Genomic DNA, 19676 nt, shown 5'->3' on the forward strand with positions numbered 1-19676 from the left:
TAAGTAAATATTAAAGGTGCAATTATAATTATTACTTAATTTTAAACTTTTTATTTTCAAATGGAGTGAGCCCCATTAGTGATCGAATGAACGAGTGACCGATTTTTAGTACATATATTACAAATTATGGTTGTGTATTGTGTGCATGTAAGCTTAATTAACAATTATTTATCAAAAGATGAGATGGACCAAGGTGTTAAGCGAAGATTCTTGAGGAACAAAAGTAATCTGCTGTTGTTGCAAGATTATGCGTAAGTAAAAAAAAAAATCGTAGGCAGACAATGGATAAAAAATATTAACCTTTAAAGTTTCATTGAAAGGTTCAGGCTGAACAAAGAGGCGTTTTTGTTATAATGTCGAGCTTAAACTTAAAGCGACATATATCAACAGCAGTTCCAGTTCCAGCACATTTGCATTTAGCTGCTACATTATTGCTTTTGGAAAGTGCAGACATCAATGCACCGTACGTAAATATCTTTAAAATGAAGTTTTATTTCTACTTTCATGGTTTGTATTTTATTAATAAGAATATTTATATTTAAACAGTGAATGATTACCTTATTAGAATGAGTCAATCCACTATTTCAAAAATCATTGGACATTGGACATGTACTCAATTAAATGGAAAAGAAACTGTGCAAAAACTACATTAAATTTTCAAAAGAAAGTTGGAGCAGCTGCAAGCAGCGGTTTTCACAAAAACAAAAAATTCCAGGAGGCACGTCAATAATATCTTTTCAAAGTTTCAACGTAAAAATAATGTATTTTTTTTGTGCAGTTGTAGATTGTGTTGACTGCACGCATGGCCCAATTGAATTGATAAATTGTCGGAAAGCTGCTTTCAAAACTTTATAGAGGTTGGAATAACATTCAAAATTGTTTCGTCTGAAGGAAGTTCCATGATAGCAACATTTGCATCCACTGCAACATAATCGTCAAATGTAACATCATAATCATCTCTCGATTATTAATGATCTTATTGTTGACAATGGAACAGAGTCTTCATCAGACGAATTTATCAAAAGTACTTATTTTAACATCGATGCACCAAGCCTTATAAACATCTTGAATGGCTCCAAAAGATTGGATTTGTATTCTCGGCCCTGATCCATAGCTTCAAGAACTCTCTGTAAGAAACGGTGACGATAGTACACTTTTAAATTTTGAATTACACCTTGGTCCATTGGTTGAAGTATTGATGTTGTATTCGGTGGGAAAAATTTCAACTTTATTACCTTTAAATAAATCGGAACCATCGGTGGATGTGCCTGACAGTAATCAGGAAAAAATAAAACTTTCCGTCCTTGACGTACAAATTTTTGATCTTCTTTGACTATCCATTTTTGGGAAAGTTCACCCGTCATTATTAAAATATTCAACTGGCAAGGACTGGATTCCTTTAAAACAACGAGGTTTTGCACTTTTCCCAGTCACTAAAAGCTTCAATTTTTCATCACCTGCCAAATTTGAACCACCAATTCAGGTGACCCTCTCCTTGCTTTTCTTCCCTCCGTGGCACTTTTAGTGTTTAAAAGCCAGTGTTTTTTGGGGAAGACATTTTAAAAAGAGACCTGTTTCATCCAAGTTAAAAACATTCTCAGGGCTCTATCCGTCCAGTAAATTTAGAAGCGTATTTTCAATCCAATTTTGACTTCACCAAATTTTAGAGATTTCGCTATTATTATAATATGTGATTTGAACTAATACAGTGGTAAGTACATGCAAACCAACCAAGGATACTGGTCTTATTGCTATTGTTTATAAATTCAAAATTTACCACCCAAATAGAGATCTGTGCACCACTTTTCACCATCTTTAATTGCATTAAGCCCTCCAAGGATATCAATGCTCACTTCTCTCTCCATCCAGAACCACGAACAATAAGCCAAACAAAGTTGTGAACACTGAGTTTTCCAATTAGTGTGAGCACCACACTTTACTCAAGTCAATGGTCATTTTGTATTCTCTTCTTCAGAATTCTATAGCTCAAACCATTCCACCATCTTTTTTGGAACATTCTTTATACCCACCATCCAGTTTGAATTCGACAACAACAACTATATATTGCATTCGATATGGTCATCAATTTTTGAAGAGTTCCACCGTGTCTGTCCAATTCCACTGATTGAAGGTGCAATCGAAGAGAAATTAATTGGAAAATTGCTTTAATTGATTTGCATTTTGCAAAAAGGGGGAGGCAAACATTCTCCAGGCTATTTTGCGGTGAAAACGGCTGTAAAAATTCAGAAGTATAATAGAAGTCAAGTGCAGCGGCGAGAGCGAATACTTCAAACGTTTAAGTGGTACTCTCGACCCCTTGATCGACAAAAAAAAAAAAGAAATCTAATTAGCTGGAATATTTTCGGACAGTTTTTGAGTTATTTTTTTTTTTTATAATAATTTAATTGATATTGCAATCGGAACCCTCTTGCGTTGTTTGAAGAGAATGAGGACATTGTTTGTGTCAAGAAGGATGCATGACTTTTATTTTGGATCGTTTTAAAGTGGTATGAAGAAGAAGGACGAAGAAATTTTTTTATGAATTTCATCATGTTGGTTTTTTTGTTACTCCAATTCTTATGGAAGTTTTAATGCTTTATGTTTCGCAGGTTTGATAAACGTTCAAAAAAGTTGAAAGGTAAATGGGAAGAATTTTCTCTCATGTCAAATTATTCGACTTTTTATGAAATCATTCCAGCTTCAAATGTTTCAAGTTTATCGAAACCATCTTGTTGGTACATTGTAACAAAACTTTAAACATTTATTTGTTAACTTTTTGCAACATTATGAATTATATGTTTTTATAATTTTATTGCTCGCGAACTTCACCTCAGCAACATACTCGTTAAACGCCACTTACATTACATTTCAAATAACCGAAGCGGACCTTTAACGTTCCAAAGTAATTAAGAATGTAGGTAGTTAAAATGCTCGTTGTTATTCCTCAAAACATTTTCTAAAAGCAATAAAACTCATTCATGGCTTCACATTTTGATTAAGATTCTTCTCTATAGCGCTTGAATTGAGATCACAATTTTTTTTTGCGCATATAAAGTAGGCATTTATATAATAAAATTAAATGCAAAACAATAGAAGGGTTGTTTCCTCTCCTTATATCCGAATCCGAACGCAAAACAACACAAATAAATGTTAAAGCAATACGTACTTGTGTACTAAACTGCTTGTCGGCATATTGTATCCATTCAAAAGGACTTCCTTCCGTTTGAACGAAGTCATAACATAGCCTGAATACAATACCATTTCCTGTTTTTATTTAGTTGGGTTTATTTTACCCCCGCATTGTAACTTTGATGGCAGGCAAAAGGAATAAAGGCTGTAGTAATACGAGGTAGATATACATAAGAAGAAGAGAAAACAAGTCAAAATGTATATTTCCGTAAAAGGCATAAATGAAACGACTACGTCGCACACAGGTAAATTTTCCCAAAAACATGGCCAAAATTATTTTTTGTTTTTATTCAATTTATTATTGCATGATTATATCAAAATAGGATAATTTCCATAAAATTCACCATTTTTAAGTAAATTTACACGAAAATTCACAAAAAAGAAGCAAAAAATAAAAAAAAAGTCGTTTTTTTTACTTTACGCCATAGGGTTTCTTTCATTTGACATTTAATAATACAATATTTATACATTCAATAGATTGAAAAAAACAGTTGAACAGTCGTTATTATACATAAATAAATAATGCAGGCATAGATAACAACTATATACATAAATAAACATGAGTGTGAGTTTGTATGTGTGTACATCATTCAATGACTTGTGAGTTGTGAAACTGTAACTATAAGTCTGCTTGCTCGATCTCTGGTTCTATTAGAAACTGAAGTATTTCAGAGGGAAACGCATTTTTACTTGCGATATAGGTACTATATATCAAGTTATGCATTCGTACAAAAAAAAAAAGTTGAGATAACATTTTTCCATGACATTACGATGGTAGACAATGCCAAAAAAGTGGGTCCCGGAAGTCCGTCTGTCTGTCTGTCTGTCTGTCTGTCAGTCTGTCTGTCTGTCTGTATAAGGAGCTACAGCCTAAACGGATGGACCGATTAATGTCAAACTTGGTATGTAGCGTTATTTGGCGACTCTCCAGAGGGGTTTTTGGAATTAATTTTTTTGGACCAAAAATAACGGTACTTGTCATATACCGATTTTAGTAAAATTGAAATATCTCGAAAACGGCTCTAACGATTTTGTTTAAAAAATTCAAGTGTTAGTTTAAAGTTAAGGTCTATCTTTTAATGAAAAAAATTTTTTATGAAAATCATTATTAACGGTACCTGCCATAGAACCGTTTTTTTTTAAATCCGATTATCTCCAAAACCGCTTATTCGATTTCAACGAAACTTTTTGTTAAGAAGCATTTATATAATTTAAATATAAGCCAACAATAAAATTTTGAAAAAAATAATTTTTGGATTTTTAAAAAAATTTTGAAATTTTTTTTTTGAAAAATCAAATTTTCGAAAACGGGACATTTAATTTTTTTAAATTTTATTTTTAGATGTTGATTAGTGATTTCTACAAAATGGCATACCAATTTTATTTTTAAACTTTTTTTCCAAAAAATTATTTATAAAAAATTAGTTTTTTAAAAAACGGCTCTAACGATTTTGAAATTTTTTTTTCTAAAAATGCATGTTAATATATCAATCAAAACTGCATACTTGTTTTGGAGGGCAATTTAATTTCAGATTTTATTTTATTTTTTTTTTAAACGAATTTTATTTTTTTTCCAAATTTCTATATAAAAAGTCTTAAAAATTTAAGCAACTTTAACTCTAAGAGCAAGTTCGTGCGACCCCAGTCGTGCATTTTATTTGTTTTAGGATTTAGTTTTCTCAAACCACTTATTAATGGGTCAGAAGACACCAAGAGATTATAAAACACATCTTCCATATTTTGCTGCCTCGAAAATTTTCTTGGGAAACTTTCTCGAAACGCTTTATATCTTTGTTTCGTGATTCTTGGGCTTCTTCGCCGAGCTGTCCAATGAATGAATAAATTTTATGGTTATTATGAAACTAAGTTAATTTTCCTTCAACAACTATTGAAAGTGTTTCTTCTGCTGTATATGGAATAATTTTCTGGTCAATTTTTTCAAAGCTTTTGATATTTTTCAGCACGTGAAGGAGTTGAAAATATTATATTTTTCATTACATTTGATGAACAAGTTTCCCTTTTTCTCGCAGTTGCATGGCGCAGCATAGCTTAATTCTTCGGCATTATAGTTAGAACGTAAATCTTCTGTTTAACGTCTCTTTGACCGTTCGCTTAGGTCTGAAAAATCCATTTGAGGCCGTCCAACAAAGCCATGGGCTCAGCATGGAAACGATATTTCATATTGCAACCAATTTATATTTTGTTTTAAGAAGGTGTTGTTATTTCTGGAGGCACTCAGCCATCTTCTTCTATGTTCATATATGCAAAATCAAAATCCGTTAAATTTTTCTCTATTTGCTCCGAAATTTCAATATTTCAACCTTTGGTACCAACAAAATTAATTTTTTCTGTAATGTCACGTGACGAACAGCTTTTAAAAAATTCAGAAAGCTTATTTCTTGAAAGAAAAATGAAAGTTAATGACGATCCTGTGTCAAAAAAGAAAAATCTAATTAAAAAAAAAAAAAAAAAAATCACCGTCCCCAACACCTTTTGAAGCCAATATTATAAAAAGTCGCAAAAAACCGCAATGTTTTAGGATTGTTTCCCATAAAGGAAACATTTAACTATTTTTCAACACTATTTTCAGTACAGAAAAACGCAAATCAACTTAACTTTTTCATTATCAAAGAAAAAAAATTTGTTTGTTTTTACTGCTCAAACACATTATCTTAAGAAGCTTTAAAATTTACTTTAGACTTAAAATTTTGCATTATCTTTGTCATTATCTTTTTTTAACATACCACTAGCAACAGAATCCATGTTAATTATTTTTAAAATCGCCAAAAAAAATTAAATAAAAAATAAAGCAAACTACTTCTTATAAGAAACCAACCTTGCTACTGCACTCGTTAATTAAAATGTTCTACTTTGAAAGCAGCTACTGATTAAACAGTTACAATTTGCATCGCATGATCAATCAGGTTCTAAGCTTATGTTATTTGTAAACAACTTGGCATTAAAAAAAAACAACAAATCGCAAATTTTTTTTTTGTAGTTTTGGCCATGAATTTGGGAAAATTTACCTGTGTGCGTCGGTCGGCGGCGGTGATATTATAAGGCTAAACGCGTCATAACCATCACCAGCCACCGAAATGTATAATTTCATGTGATCAAGTGCAATCGAGACCTATGATGATTGCAGATGTTTCCAACATCAACATTCTGGTTGGTATGGTCGTTTGATAGTCTAGGCACGTTCCTGGCTAAGCCGAATTTTGTCACCAAATTTTCTCAGCGTTTTAGGAATAGATAAGGGAAAAATCGTGGAGCAATGATATACAGTGGTGTTGTGAAGAAAGAAAACACCTTTTTTTTTTTGTTTTATATAAACTAAGGTCTACTTTATCCAACAATTTTAAAATATTTCTTAATTATTAAAAGTTAAAATTAGTCTGGGAATACCTACTCTTGATGAAGTTATACTTTTTTTTAAGAATACAGTTTCTTTCCAAAACCACAGACCTGAAAGATTCCTAATGAGAAAAAAAAAATTTGTCTGTATTTCCAGTCTTTTCTCCTTTTCCATTCTTTTTTCGTTTTCTGTTGTTCTTTACAGATGTTTTGCTAAATGTGGAATGCTTTCAAAAAATTTGATTCTCGCATGTAAAGTAGACAGGACGAATTCAGTAGCTTCAATGTCAACCTTATTAGCGGAGTTAAAGAATTTATAGAATTTTTGACATAATTTATCTCTTCAATCGTGATGTCATTTGTCTCTTTGACGAACTGAAATCGAATTGGACGACAAAATCGTGGAGGTGAAGGTGTTGGATTTCGTCACAAAACCTTTTCATTGCTATTGTCACAAACAAGTCGCTTTGAAAAATGCTTGCATCCGATTCACCTACATGCTTCATTATCAAGTTTTTTCTTTAATTATACTTAAGACCTGTCACATCCCCGTTTGCGGATCAATTTCAAAGTGTTTCGGTCCTCCTCTCTTATTGTTGATACGACCTCTTTCAAAAACACCGATAAACGGCTAACGATTATATCAACTAAGGCTTGGAGTTGAGGTCCGGCGCAAGTGCTGTTTACCGTGCACACTTCTTTTTTAGCTTCTTGAATTTAGGTTCGTTTTCTTTATTATTTCGTACTGTCCCTGTGCTTAATCAGCATCTATGAATATTTTCAATGCTTCCATGGGACTCAGATGCAAAGGATTTTTTTTTCAAACGTTTTTTTTTTTATATTTTATTGCATTATACTACCGTTTACCGTCTTAAACATTAGCGCGGAGCTCTTCTGTTTTCCTTGCTCCTATCGCTTATGATCCTACGATTTACGAGGGTGACCTGGAAGATTTTGTGTGATAGGAATTTCAAGTGTACCATATAACAAAAAGCGATTGTTTTTTTTTTAAATAAACAAACATTCTTTTTTGTGAGCTTTAGACCATCTTTGCTTCATTTCTTCTCCAAATGTGAAAAATTGTTGTATTTACTTCAATCTGGCCTGGTTTTGAAAGTGGCTGAGCAACCATTTAACGAAGAAAACTTCAAGTTTTATAAACAAATATTTGGATTGGGACACTTTGGATGGATTCATGCTGCGAATGAAAAAAATCTACCAACAGCTTATTAAACAGCCTTCAAAGAGTCCAATGAGCTGCACACGAGGCAACAATTCCCTAAGACCACGTCATCACCATCTTCAGACAAATATAATTTATTTTCAGACAAAAATAATTTACGATATCCCTATCAGCTATCACGTATCACCATCCAAAATCATTCTTCGTGTCATTCGTGTCATAAAAAAAATCACACCTGTGCTCAAATAAAATCTCGCTCAAAACAAGTCCAAACTGCATGGTGTATCATTTTTGATACAGGCACAAAAGTGTCAAATTGCCGCCTACAAGTCAAAGATATCGCACAAACCACTGATAACGGATCGATCATGATTTTTTTTATTTTGTCTTGGTCAAGAAATATTTGTTCTCTCTAAAAAATAAATTCCATTTGTGGCTGATCTTAACAAACACGTTTAGAGCGAGTTAAAGTTATCGTAACATTTTCGATACAAGATGCATTTAAAGGTTAAAAACCCTAAAATCTGACAAAAAGTATGATTTTCGTAACAGAAACCTATTTACACAAGCAATCTCATGGACCCCCTAGTAACTAGCTTGTGTGACACACTGTTAACATTAAAACGCAATTCAAACTTTATTCAGTGGGATCATAACACCTTTTCGACTCCCACAGTCATACATCTGTGGGTCATTTCTTGTTAGATGAGTTTCTTACAGCCATAGCCAGCGCGAAAGGCATATATACATTATAGCAGGAGCAGTAATTTCAAAACTCAACCCGCACCATAACTGCCATCATCAAATGCTAATCAGCATTCAATGGACACTTTTCCACCGTGTCTTACAGTCTTACATTATAGTCTTATATATACAGAAGGCAATAAGCAGGATGCATAAATTGAGAATAAATTTGTGGTAAACATGCTTTAAAAGACGCTTTAATTTAGCCACTTTTGAATATTAATGAAACGGAAACTGCGAATGAGTACAACAACACGCCATGCCACTTTTGTTATTTTCGATTGGAAAGTTCATTTTGTAGTTTATTTTTTTTTTTATTTTTCCCTAAAACACCACCGTGAAATAGAACAATATGGTTGACTAGGAATACAGTGAAGTTATATTTTCAATTTCATGGCTAATTGTTTTTCAAGGCGTAGACGCCATTACCAAGTGGCCCCTAAGGGAAATGCTTCAACTGGAAAAATTTTCAAAACGTCTTGTCCATGGGGAATGGGAGGGTTTTCACGACTTAATTTCGTTTTTTCTTGTGATTTGAATTGGTTTTTATTTTTTGTACCTACAATGTCACAGGATAAGGTTTCACGTAATAGCATTGACGTGATTTCCAAAGATAATAATATTGAACCCTTGAATAAATTGAACAATTCGTGGGAGGTGAATCGTGTTAGATATATCTATCTATTCAAGTTTAGTTTTAAACTTTTTTTTGTTGAATGTTGGAACTCGAAAGTCTATTAAAGTAACATACATACATAAGTATTTAGTATGTGTCCCATGAGTTGTTAGATGAACAAAGACTTTTAAAGAAAAGGCAATTCAATTTGCGAAGTTCTTTAAATGGGTAATGATTCTTGACTCGGTTTTACACACGATCTGAAGTTCTTTGTGGAGCAAAACCTACCAACATGAACGACATTGAAAGCTCGTTAGGAAGAACGATAAATGAATATTTCTTAAATTTCGGCATATCTCCTTCAGTGCCCAGGTTTTAATACATGGCGGCCAAATAGTAAAACATTCTATATTGTCTATTTTGACTTGGCAACAAGGCACCTGGTGGTGAAGTACTGCAACCCAAAAGTGATATTGATTTTTTTTTTGACAGCCCTTTTATTCCCCATAAGAAAAAACAAAAACAGAGTTAGAAAAATTATTTTTTTATAAAATAACTTTATATGAATAATAACATGTTTTTAAATGTCAACAGTTAAATTAAATGTGTATGTTTTGAAAACAAGTGTAACATACATACGTGAAAAGTCAGTGATATAATGTTTAACTTCGTAGTTCAAAAATGTAAACAAACAGCCCCTTTTACAAAGAAAAAAGAAACAGGCATTTGTTTTGAAAGAAAATTTCCTTTTGATTTTAAAATTAAAAGCAATACAAAATAATTTTATGTGGCACAGGATTAATCGTAAGTTAATTTGTTAAAGTAAAAAAGATTTAAGTGAAATATTTTATAAGCCACAATTTCAATAATAGTTTTGCTTGCATTTTAGAGATGACTTCAACGTTTCTGGCGATGAAGAAGATGTTGTGGATGGGAGCACTTTTTTTTAAGTTCAAATCCACCAAATCATGAACTATTTTGAAAACACCGTACGCCCTCTTCGTGAGGGTAAAAAAACATCCTTGACGCAGGATGGATCCATTCGTTTTTTTCCCTCTTGGAAGCGATTTTAAAACTTGACCTTCCTTGAAATGGCTGCTGCAAATAACGAAGGTTTTTGGAAAAGGCTTTCCAATCTTCAAAATTTGCTTCTATTTGAGGAGTTCGTTGCGATTGGACAATACTTTTTTTTGGGATTCGGTGCATCGAAATGCCGGGGCTTTTATTGATGGCATTGATTAACACCACAGATATGGAACTTGTGTTTTTGAGCGGTATTGCTGATTCCCTATCAATTATAGAAAATAAAAACTTAATATTGAACAGAATAAAAAAAAATGGATGAACATATCCAGACCTTCCCGCCAAACTATCGTAATTAGAAAAATCTTTGTTTTCTTTTGATTATAGACAAATTAGAGACAATTTTGATGTGAATGTGTTTTTGAGCAATTGTTGATTAGATTAACACAAAAAAGTTATATCATATTCGTTCTTTGTGTTGAAAAAATACAATTACATCTTGTCCACAATTAAGTGGTAAATTTGGCGCTTACGATAATTGGGAGGAAGAGCTCGATAAACTTACATTTTTAATCATTGATTCTTTTGTTCTTGTTGTTAAAATGTGTAGGTAGACCTAAAAACTATTTCAAAGAGGTTTATTCATTTATAAATTGTGATTATACCATTGAATAATTACAATTGTAATTATTCAATATTGAATAATTACAACTGTAATTATTCAATGCTTGCTGCTAATGATAATTCAATGTTTTGTGCTTTGTTGTTGTTCACTATGTACTTTATCATGTTTTTAACCTGCAAAATTAAACATTATATCATGGATTTTGCAGGTTGAAGCCAACCAAAATTGGCTTTAAAGTCATGAATTCCTAATTTTATTGAGAATTGTTGCGCTTTTTCCAGTAGAATCGGCCCACTGAGTTGTGCGTTCTTTTCTCTCATCTGCGCAAACCCTTTAGACATTGTTTTGTTTAGGATTTCATAATGCGGCTTTCTGTTTCTTTTTGTGTTTAAATTTTTTCCCGAATACTTTTTACTTTCAAGTTCCTCTGAAGTTTTTATTGTTTTTGACAAAGTGCTTACCGCGACGTGAAACTCACTACAAATTTCATTTCGTGTTTTTCCGAATTTAATTTGATCTAAAATTTTATGTTTTGTTTTTATAGAAACAGTATTTCTTTTCTTAGACGACATTTTAACCACAACAAACAACACACAACAACAGTAAACAAAGTGTGGGTTGTTTTTTTCTTTCTTGCTCATCCTCTGTCTGTCAGAAATTTTGTGGAAGTTTACACGGTGCATCATTTGCATGTTTACACTGGAAAATTTCTTATACACATTTTATTTTCTATGTAGTGAATAAGATTTTACATCAGAACAAGTTTCTTATATCAGTGTTTATCAGAAAAATAATAATCAAAACCCTAAATTGTGTGTGACTTTTTTATAACATAGTTAACGAATCCTATACAACAAATCCTAACGAACAATACACTGTCGTAATACAATACATAAATTAAATAAAGTGGACATTGAATATACATATAAGGAATTTATTTTGAGTGCCTTTTTAATATTTTTGTTAAATGTTAGTGGGCTCGTAATAAAATATAATAAAATAAATAAATAAAACAATCAGAGATTCGCGGGCAGTGTTAACAATTTTAGTAAAATTCAGTTCGGAATATATTTATGATATTCAATCAAAAAAATTGATACATACTAATGTGGCGACATAGGAGAAATTGAAGTATCTCGAGGACCTTCAAGAGTAGTCTCATACAAAGAGGCCTTTTCAAGATTCTGAAAGATTTTGCAAACGAAAATGGATTGGATGGTTACTACATATCGATATACCTACCTATTGTGTAATTAACCGTTAAGGCATTATCTTTTATCGTCAAAAAATAAAAGAAACGAGCTATTAGTATTTACTATTTACACTATTTATAAGTCTTCGTTATTCAAAATTTGATTAAGTTATCTATTAATTATGCGCAGCAAAGAAATATGTCCAGGAAAGTAATAATTTCTGTTTTCCGTGTCTAAGGTCCTACCCATCTGTCACCAAACATACCTCGGTAAGTCTTTTAGGTTTTCTTTAAAGAATAAAAATGAGTAGCACTGAACACAGATATTTGAAAAATAAAAAGTGAAATTATGACTGAAAGGTATATTTGGATATAAATAATTATGACAAATAAAATAATTCAAACGAATTAAAATTTTTAAAACGTTCTTAGACCGAATTTCACTCTGCAGTAGGTAACATGTGTATGAAACAAATTTATGGTTTTTATTTAAATGTTCGTCATTAGGTGTAGTTTATGACCTTTACTTCCTTAGATATTAAATTATTTTCATGGGTAATAATTTAAAATTATCATTTATAATTAAATATTCATAACTTGTCTCATTCTTTTCAAAGTAATATAGTTAGTGTCTTGAGCCTTGACCAGAAGAAACGTATACAGAAGTGAGCTCTTAAGTGTTTTATCCGTCTAAAATTTGTGGCCTTCCTTGGGTGAGTATAATCTCCGTGTTTTTGATGTTGAATTCGTCCTGATCTGCCACATCTAGTAATCTTATGACAATGTCGAGAATATAGTCCATAGTTCAGTCGGCGCATTAGGGCTTGTTGAAGAGGAGATGATCTGTTTCACTGTTTGATCGAAGGACCATGTTGTTCCTAATGTTTGGCCGCATCTTGAACGGCTTGGCCTTAATACTGCTTACTTACTTTTCAACTTTCCAGCAGCCTTTTAAGTTATATTCACCTCTTGGCTTGACCTTTCTTGGGTGTCAAATTACGTCACAACTTCCACTGATCCGATCGTCATGTTACCCCCCATTCGTCTTGGACTGCTTTAGTTGGTAGCTTGGAATGTCATGGCATTTTGAGATAGTAAAAAAGAAAGCGTAACTAATTGAAAATCATTGATGTGAATCCAATCCTTGGATCAACCTATAAACCATTCATTTGTTCAAAGACCAATTTGAAAAAATTTACTTCCGCAATCGATTAAAATAAATTATTTGACTATAAAAAGCATTAACACCTTCAGCAACCTTAACTGTCCTTAAGAATATAACAATTTTTGCTAGTCTTGCCGTATCCTTACAGGAAAAATCCCATCAATATGTCACAGAGTCCTGAATTTTAACAAAGGTGTACCCAAAACCCTTTTCAAAAAGCATTTCACATTCTTTCACGAAATATACAAATTTGCAAAAGTCAATTAAGCGATATGTCACACTTTGCATTAAAAATAGAATCTCGACTATAATTGATCGACTTTGCATACCTTCGAAGTTTGAAAAGCAAAAAAAAAATGTTTAAGTGCAAAATTGTAGATAACTTTGACAGCTTTTTTTTTCGTTTTGTTAGTGTTATGAAAATCCATTCCCATTCCAATCATTTTTCTCGTTTCCTTTTCAAAAATGTCTGAAAACTTTTTTTGACATTTATTCAAAAGATCCAAAGCATTGCAATTATTTTCAATCTTTTTTTTTTCTTAGCTTGGAGTTATACCCTCATTCCTACTGTGAAATTTTGATTCGGTTGAAAAGGTAAAACTTAACAACTTTATTCAATCAAAAGTCTTCCCGGGGGATATTTTTGTCGCCCTCCTCACCTAGGCTTCTCACTTTGGCAAACAAAACAAAGTTGAGCAAAAAAAAAAACACTTTATCCTGACAATTTATCAAATGAGCAACGAAATTCAAACAAAAAGATATTCAGGCGGCAGCACCCAAAATAAATAGCATATCGTGCGGCACCGTCAATAGATGATTTTTTTTTATATTTTTTTAAAATGGTTCCGAAATGGAAATTGAACACTGAACACAAAAACTTCTAAATAGCAACCGCATCAGAACCAACGAATAGAAGAAATAGGACAACAACAAGCGAAACTGTTAAGAAATCGAAACTTTGTGACATCGGTCATAGCAGAAAAGCGGTCTTGAATATTTTTTTTTTCATTTTGTAAAAGGTGAATTTTGCAATGAAACTTTATTTGACTATAGGGCTTCTAAAGGGCGCTACAAAACAAAAAGAAGAGGCCAGATTAATTAAAGAAATAGAAAACCACATTTACCTGTAAGCCAAGAAAGACCCGGCATATAGCAACAAGTTGAGGAGACAGGCAGCGTGGGAGGATATATCCTAAATTTTGGGGAAGACACAAAGCTAATATGATTGCAATAATAACAACAATATATTTTAAAAATATATCCCGATGAATTTATTTATTTTAAAAAAAAATTAAGTAATACTATAAACTATCTGTTCCTGTGACTTGTTACCAATTTAGTTATTGTATCTAATATAAATAACAAGGACTTTGTTTGAAAAGATACAATAGAAATCGAAATGTATATTCATGTTGCTGTCGATAGTGCAGCAATGTAGCAATGTTGCTGTAAGCGAAGTTGCTGCAAGAACTGTTGCGACAAATGCCCAAAGAGAAGGTTGCTACGGTCAGGTCCAATGACTTTCGGTAAAAGAAGCTTTCTTTTATTTTAAAAATTTTGAACGCTATCTTACGGTAGGAGAAATCATTCGACAACTTACCGTCATTACGAAAAGGCAAAATTGTTGTAAGTATTTCTTGTGTGCGAAAAGAAATTTAAAGTCATAAGACTGCAATTATCATAAGATAGTCAAACTATCTTTTTTTTTTAATTCATAAGTTGTGAACTCCAATTTTCAGGCGGTTCTTGAATATAAGAGCCGTCATCTGTACAGCCCCGGTACTAAACAGGAAAATTCAATTCGGAAAATTCAATTTCGAAAATTGCTTCCGGAAAATTAGGAAAAGTAACTCCGTATATCCCTAATAATACCAGGCCAACAGGAAATTTAGTCGTTGTCTTAAAAAGAAAATAAACTGAAATCAACTAAATTTAAACCGATTTAACCATATACCTGTTGACTAAAAATAGTCCAGCAATCCTTCAGAGGGTACATAGCTCAAAGGTCTAACGCTCCGATATATGGGAACTAGCTTGGAGAGTTCGACGTTCAAACCCAAACCGTGTTTGCTCACCGCGTTGCTTCGACAAAAGAGTGTAAGAACAATTTTATTTGTACGCGAACCGTACTTAAAGTAATGTAACTCACGTAATTAGAAGTGATATTTATATGTATACAATATAGTGTTAAAATTTGAAATCTGTTAGCGGACGAGAGTTGAAGTCCTCAAAAAAAATCAACACCTACCATACTTCAGCAGTGGCCACTAAAGAGGATAAAAAGGGTGAGTTTTCTTTGTAAAGTTGTTTTCATAAATACATATATTACATACTTGTTATATTAATTGCGAGAGTTAAAAAGGGTATTTTTTTCGGGGATCAATGCTAAATAATAGGCAAATAAATACTTAAACATACTTAAAACTAAAATTTCTAAATATATACCTACTAAGGAACTTAAGCTAATTGTTTTTAATATAAGTAATAATTTGCACATTTGAATTTTTTAAACGAATTAAAGACATAAGATTAAGAACATAAACTTAAAATAATAAATGTATAAAAACACTAACTAATAAATTTTTCTACAATTAAAACCAACATGAATTTAGTATCTTAATTGTCATGAAGATTTTATTGATCTCACTATGAGTAGTGAATAGACAAATTTTATAAAGAGATGAGGAGGGCAGTATGAGGGATTGAGGTTCTGAGAGTGAGAAGATACCTAGTTAAGGGATCGTCTTAGCGACTATGACGACAAAGGTAGGGAGGGCAGGAAAGATTCTCGCGCATCTTTGAACAACTATGGATGCATAGGTCTGATATGATTATTTTTTTTTTGTAATGTATAAGAAGGTCAAATAACCCACCTCACCGACGAGCTAAAAATGGGTACCAGCATATCAGCACTGACCTATATCCTAAAAATTAGTACGTAACAGACTTCAGCATTCACTGGAAGAGTATTTTCCTACATGAATATGAAGTGGCGAGATGAAGGGAATATGGCTTTATTGAAATTGATTAAAAATGTGCTCTTAATTTTACGATTTTATATTGCCGCATTATTTATTTGATACAAAAAAATATTAGGGCAAAACAACCTTAGTCGATTTAAGAAAAATTTCAGCTGGCAAGCATTTTAGTGAGACGATCTCTAAAAAATCCTATCTCGACTTAGGCGGTTATGGCTTGTGGCCACAGATTTACCTATATGAATTTTGAATTTGAATGTTTGTCATACGCCTATTTTAAAAACAACACAAAATTGTTATGTACTGCAAAAATCACAAAAAAATAAAACATTTCAAGACTTGAAATAAATTATACCTGACATGAGATTTTTCTAGACTTTTGAGGTATGTTATAGAATGTCAAAACGAAGGTATTGAGCAAAAAAAAATTCTGTTAGCATTCATTCCGAGGCTTACCCCTTTTTTCACCTTATTTTACTGTATTAACCCTTTTTTTCATCTCTGAAATCAAATATACTTAATTTTTAGTTTTTTTTAGTTTGATTGTCCGCCTTCTGAGATGTTCTGAAACCATATTTTCCGCATTAATGTGGAGAGCTTATTTTTACTCTGAGTTTTAAACGGTTTCAATCTCTGGTTATTCAGAACATCTCGTCCTTCAGCACTCTTTAAATTGCCTTGCAAACTTGCCAATTTTATAGTAATCCCTCGTATAAAAGGTATAACTATTGATGCAGTCACATAAAAAACTCCTGAAATTGTGGTTGTTGCGACTTCCAAAGGTTCAAGAAGACCTATTATTTCCTCAATCGCTATAAAATTCTCTGCCATGAGGTTGAGAGGTGCCCGTGGACATTCATTGATGGCGATTGGTATCTCATTTCTTACTTCTAAAATTCTCCTTACCATGAAATATGAACTATTCCATCTTGTTGATACTTCAGAATCAATTTAAGTTCGTTATATGCTCTCTTCTGAGCTAGGTTTGAACCGAGCATTTTTTGTCGGTCCACGATCCGGCCAGTACATTGTTTTGCGATATACATAGTGGCATATCGTTTGCTTTCCTTCCGCAGTACGTACGTCATTCGATTGATGAAATTGAGCATGATTTTTGTAGATCTACGAGTTATCTGATCTTGAGTATATTATCCAACCAAAAATGAGGTTAAGGTTATTTTTTGTTGTTGTTTTTCCGCTTAAATTTCTTCACTGAAAATGAATCAGAATAATTTCTTTGTGAAATTCTCCTTCTAAAGGATTTTATCGCTTCCAAACTCTAGTAAATTGTTTTATTTTTGGTATTTCTCAAAATCGATTCCAAGAACGAAATCTATTTTTCATGCTAATGGATTTTTTGTTGCTTTGCTCTATCGCCTTACCCTACACCATTCCCTCTTTCCCCCTCTCTTATTCTATAAAGTCTCATGTAGCCAAATTTTTCTCTGACAGTTTTCAGTATAGACCCCCCCCCCCCAATTTTTGTCCTCCCAAGGGATGAGTGCCTTAAGCCTGTGACGACAAAAGGTGAGGTTGAAGCAAATGGGCAGATTTACGATTGTAAGGACATCGTGACTTCGGGGATAATAGGAGATTGTTTCTTGTTTTTCTTGTCGTTACCTTGGTTGTTAAGGGGGGCCTTGTGACGACTCTTTACAATGAATAAGTGTTTCTAGGCATGCCGTATTTGTTGGCGGTATAGATCTTTCTTTCAAAAGAACTTTTTGATTTTTGTATACATTCAAGTATATATGACGACTTGTGAGATTATTGTAGAGCGGGCAAAGCTATATAGTACTTCAGAATTGGCCAAATTTAAATATCAATGATTATAGTTTCAACTCTATAGAGAAACAGAAGCTCCAAGGACCCATTATGCGTCGTCGAAGTCGCTCCCAAACAATATACAACTTCTTGTGAATTCAAAATACACATTCAATATACAATAAGTTTGATCCTTGAACGTTTCACAATGCTCTATCACAATACGAATCGACCAAATGTCAAGCTGTACAATACAACCGCTATGGGTTTGGCATAATTTTTAAATAAAAATCCCAATGTACCATATGGAATTTATGGAGTTTTGAAAACATTCAGGAAGCTCTTTATAGCGGTTTTATAGCTGAATAAATGGGGATGAAAATGGTTGGGCGGTTAAATACGTCCAGAATGGAGATTGGGCCGGGTCCATCATGGTCTCATGGAAAGCAAAAGTTTTTTGAGTGGTTGATGTTTATATTCCTCAAATATATGCACTCAAATTCAATGAGTGTAATACCCCACTGCTGTTGTTTGGGAAAATATTGTTGTTTTCGGATGGTTGGGCTTAGCAATACGCATCAGCCAGTAATGTGACCGGCAATCATTTGAGATTTCCATAAACGTAAACGAAGTGGACACAAAGATTTTTTTATATTGAAATTCTTTGTTATTATTTTCCTCTTCGATATTATTTTAGAGGGAATAATAATATTAACAAAAGGTTGTTGAGGCGATTCTGAAAGGCTCCTTGTAAATTGAATAATCAGAGGGATTGGTTTGGGACATGTTATTTATGCTTTTCGTAAAACGTTTTGCGAGGTGTAGGCTTTGGATTTGCAATAAAAAGAAATCTAGATCTCAACCAAACACCAACAAAGGGTTGAAGATGATTAATCTGAAATTATAGAAATTCTGTATCTAGTTCTACGACATTGGTCAAAACTACACCAAAATATCACACAAAAATTGTGATTATGTTTTTGGAAGATCTAGCTAATCAGCTTAATGCAATTGGACCAAGATAAAAGGGATGCTTCAGCAAAAAATCTTTGGCACGCTGCAAGTTTATGCTCCGGTGTAATGGCATCAGAGCGATGTGTGTCCTTGAATTTTGCTTTAATTTGTTGAAGGACGTTTTTTTTTTCATCTGTTGATAATTAACAATTTGGTAATTTTACAGGTGGCCTTCTGAAAAATATATCGATAATTTTCAGATGCTCCCAGATAGCCATTTTAATTTTTAAAAAATCAACTTTTTGAATTTTTTTTTATGCCATTCGTTTGTGATTCGTTTGTGACTGTTTGTGACAGCAATAAAAAGTTTTGTGACTCGCTAGTTTTTTAGTTATTAACAAATTAAAAAAAAGTACCAGTTAGCCATTTTTTTTTTTTCAAAACTGAAATAGTATGGACTTTTTTATACTCATTCGATCAGAAATCGTTTGTGACTCCCGAATATATCAATAAAATCGTTTGTGACAACTTAGTTTTCGAGAAAAATAAGAAAAACTAATTAAATTTCACCACACTTTCATTTTGTTTATCAATATGGGCGGAGCTATGTATAGGATTCATGATGCTGAGGTGAGTTTTTATACTTTGAGGTGAGCAACATGTTGCAAATGTATACAAGTATAGGAGATTGATTGTAAGCAAAAACGACTGTTGTTTCTACTTCAATGAAGGGAAATGGAGTTTGAATTTTTAATTATTAATCAAAATAAGTCAGCGACTACCATTTTCATCTAAACTCTTATGGCTTAACCTTATCTAATGTTTAACTTCATTCTATTGAAAATTGTTAACATATTTCGAATTTACTAACAAAATCGTTTGTGGTTTA

The sequence above is a fragment of the Episyrphus balteatus genome, chromosome 1 (genome assembly GCF_945859705.1).
Source record: "Episyrphus balteatus chromosome 1, idEpiBalt1.1, whole genome shotgun sequence".
NCBI classification, from domain to species: Eukaryota; Metazoa; Arthropoda; class Insecta; order Diptera; family Syrphidae; genus Episyrphus; species Episyrphus balteatus.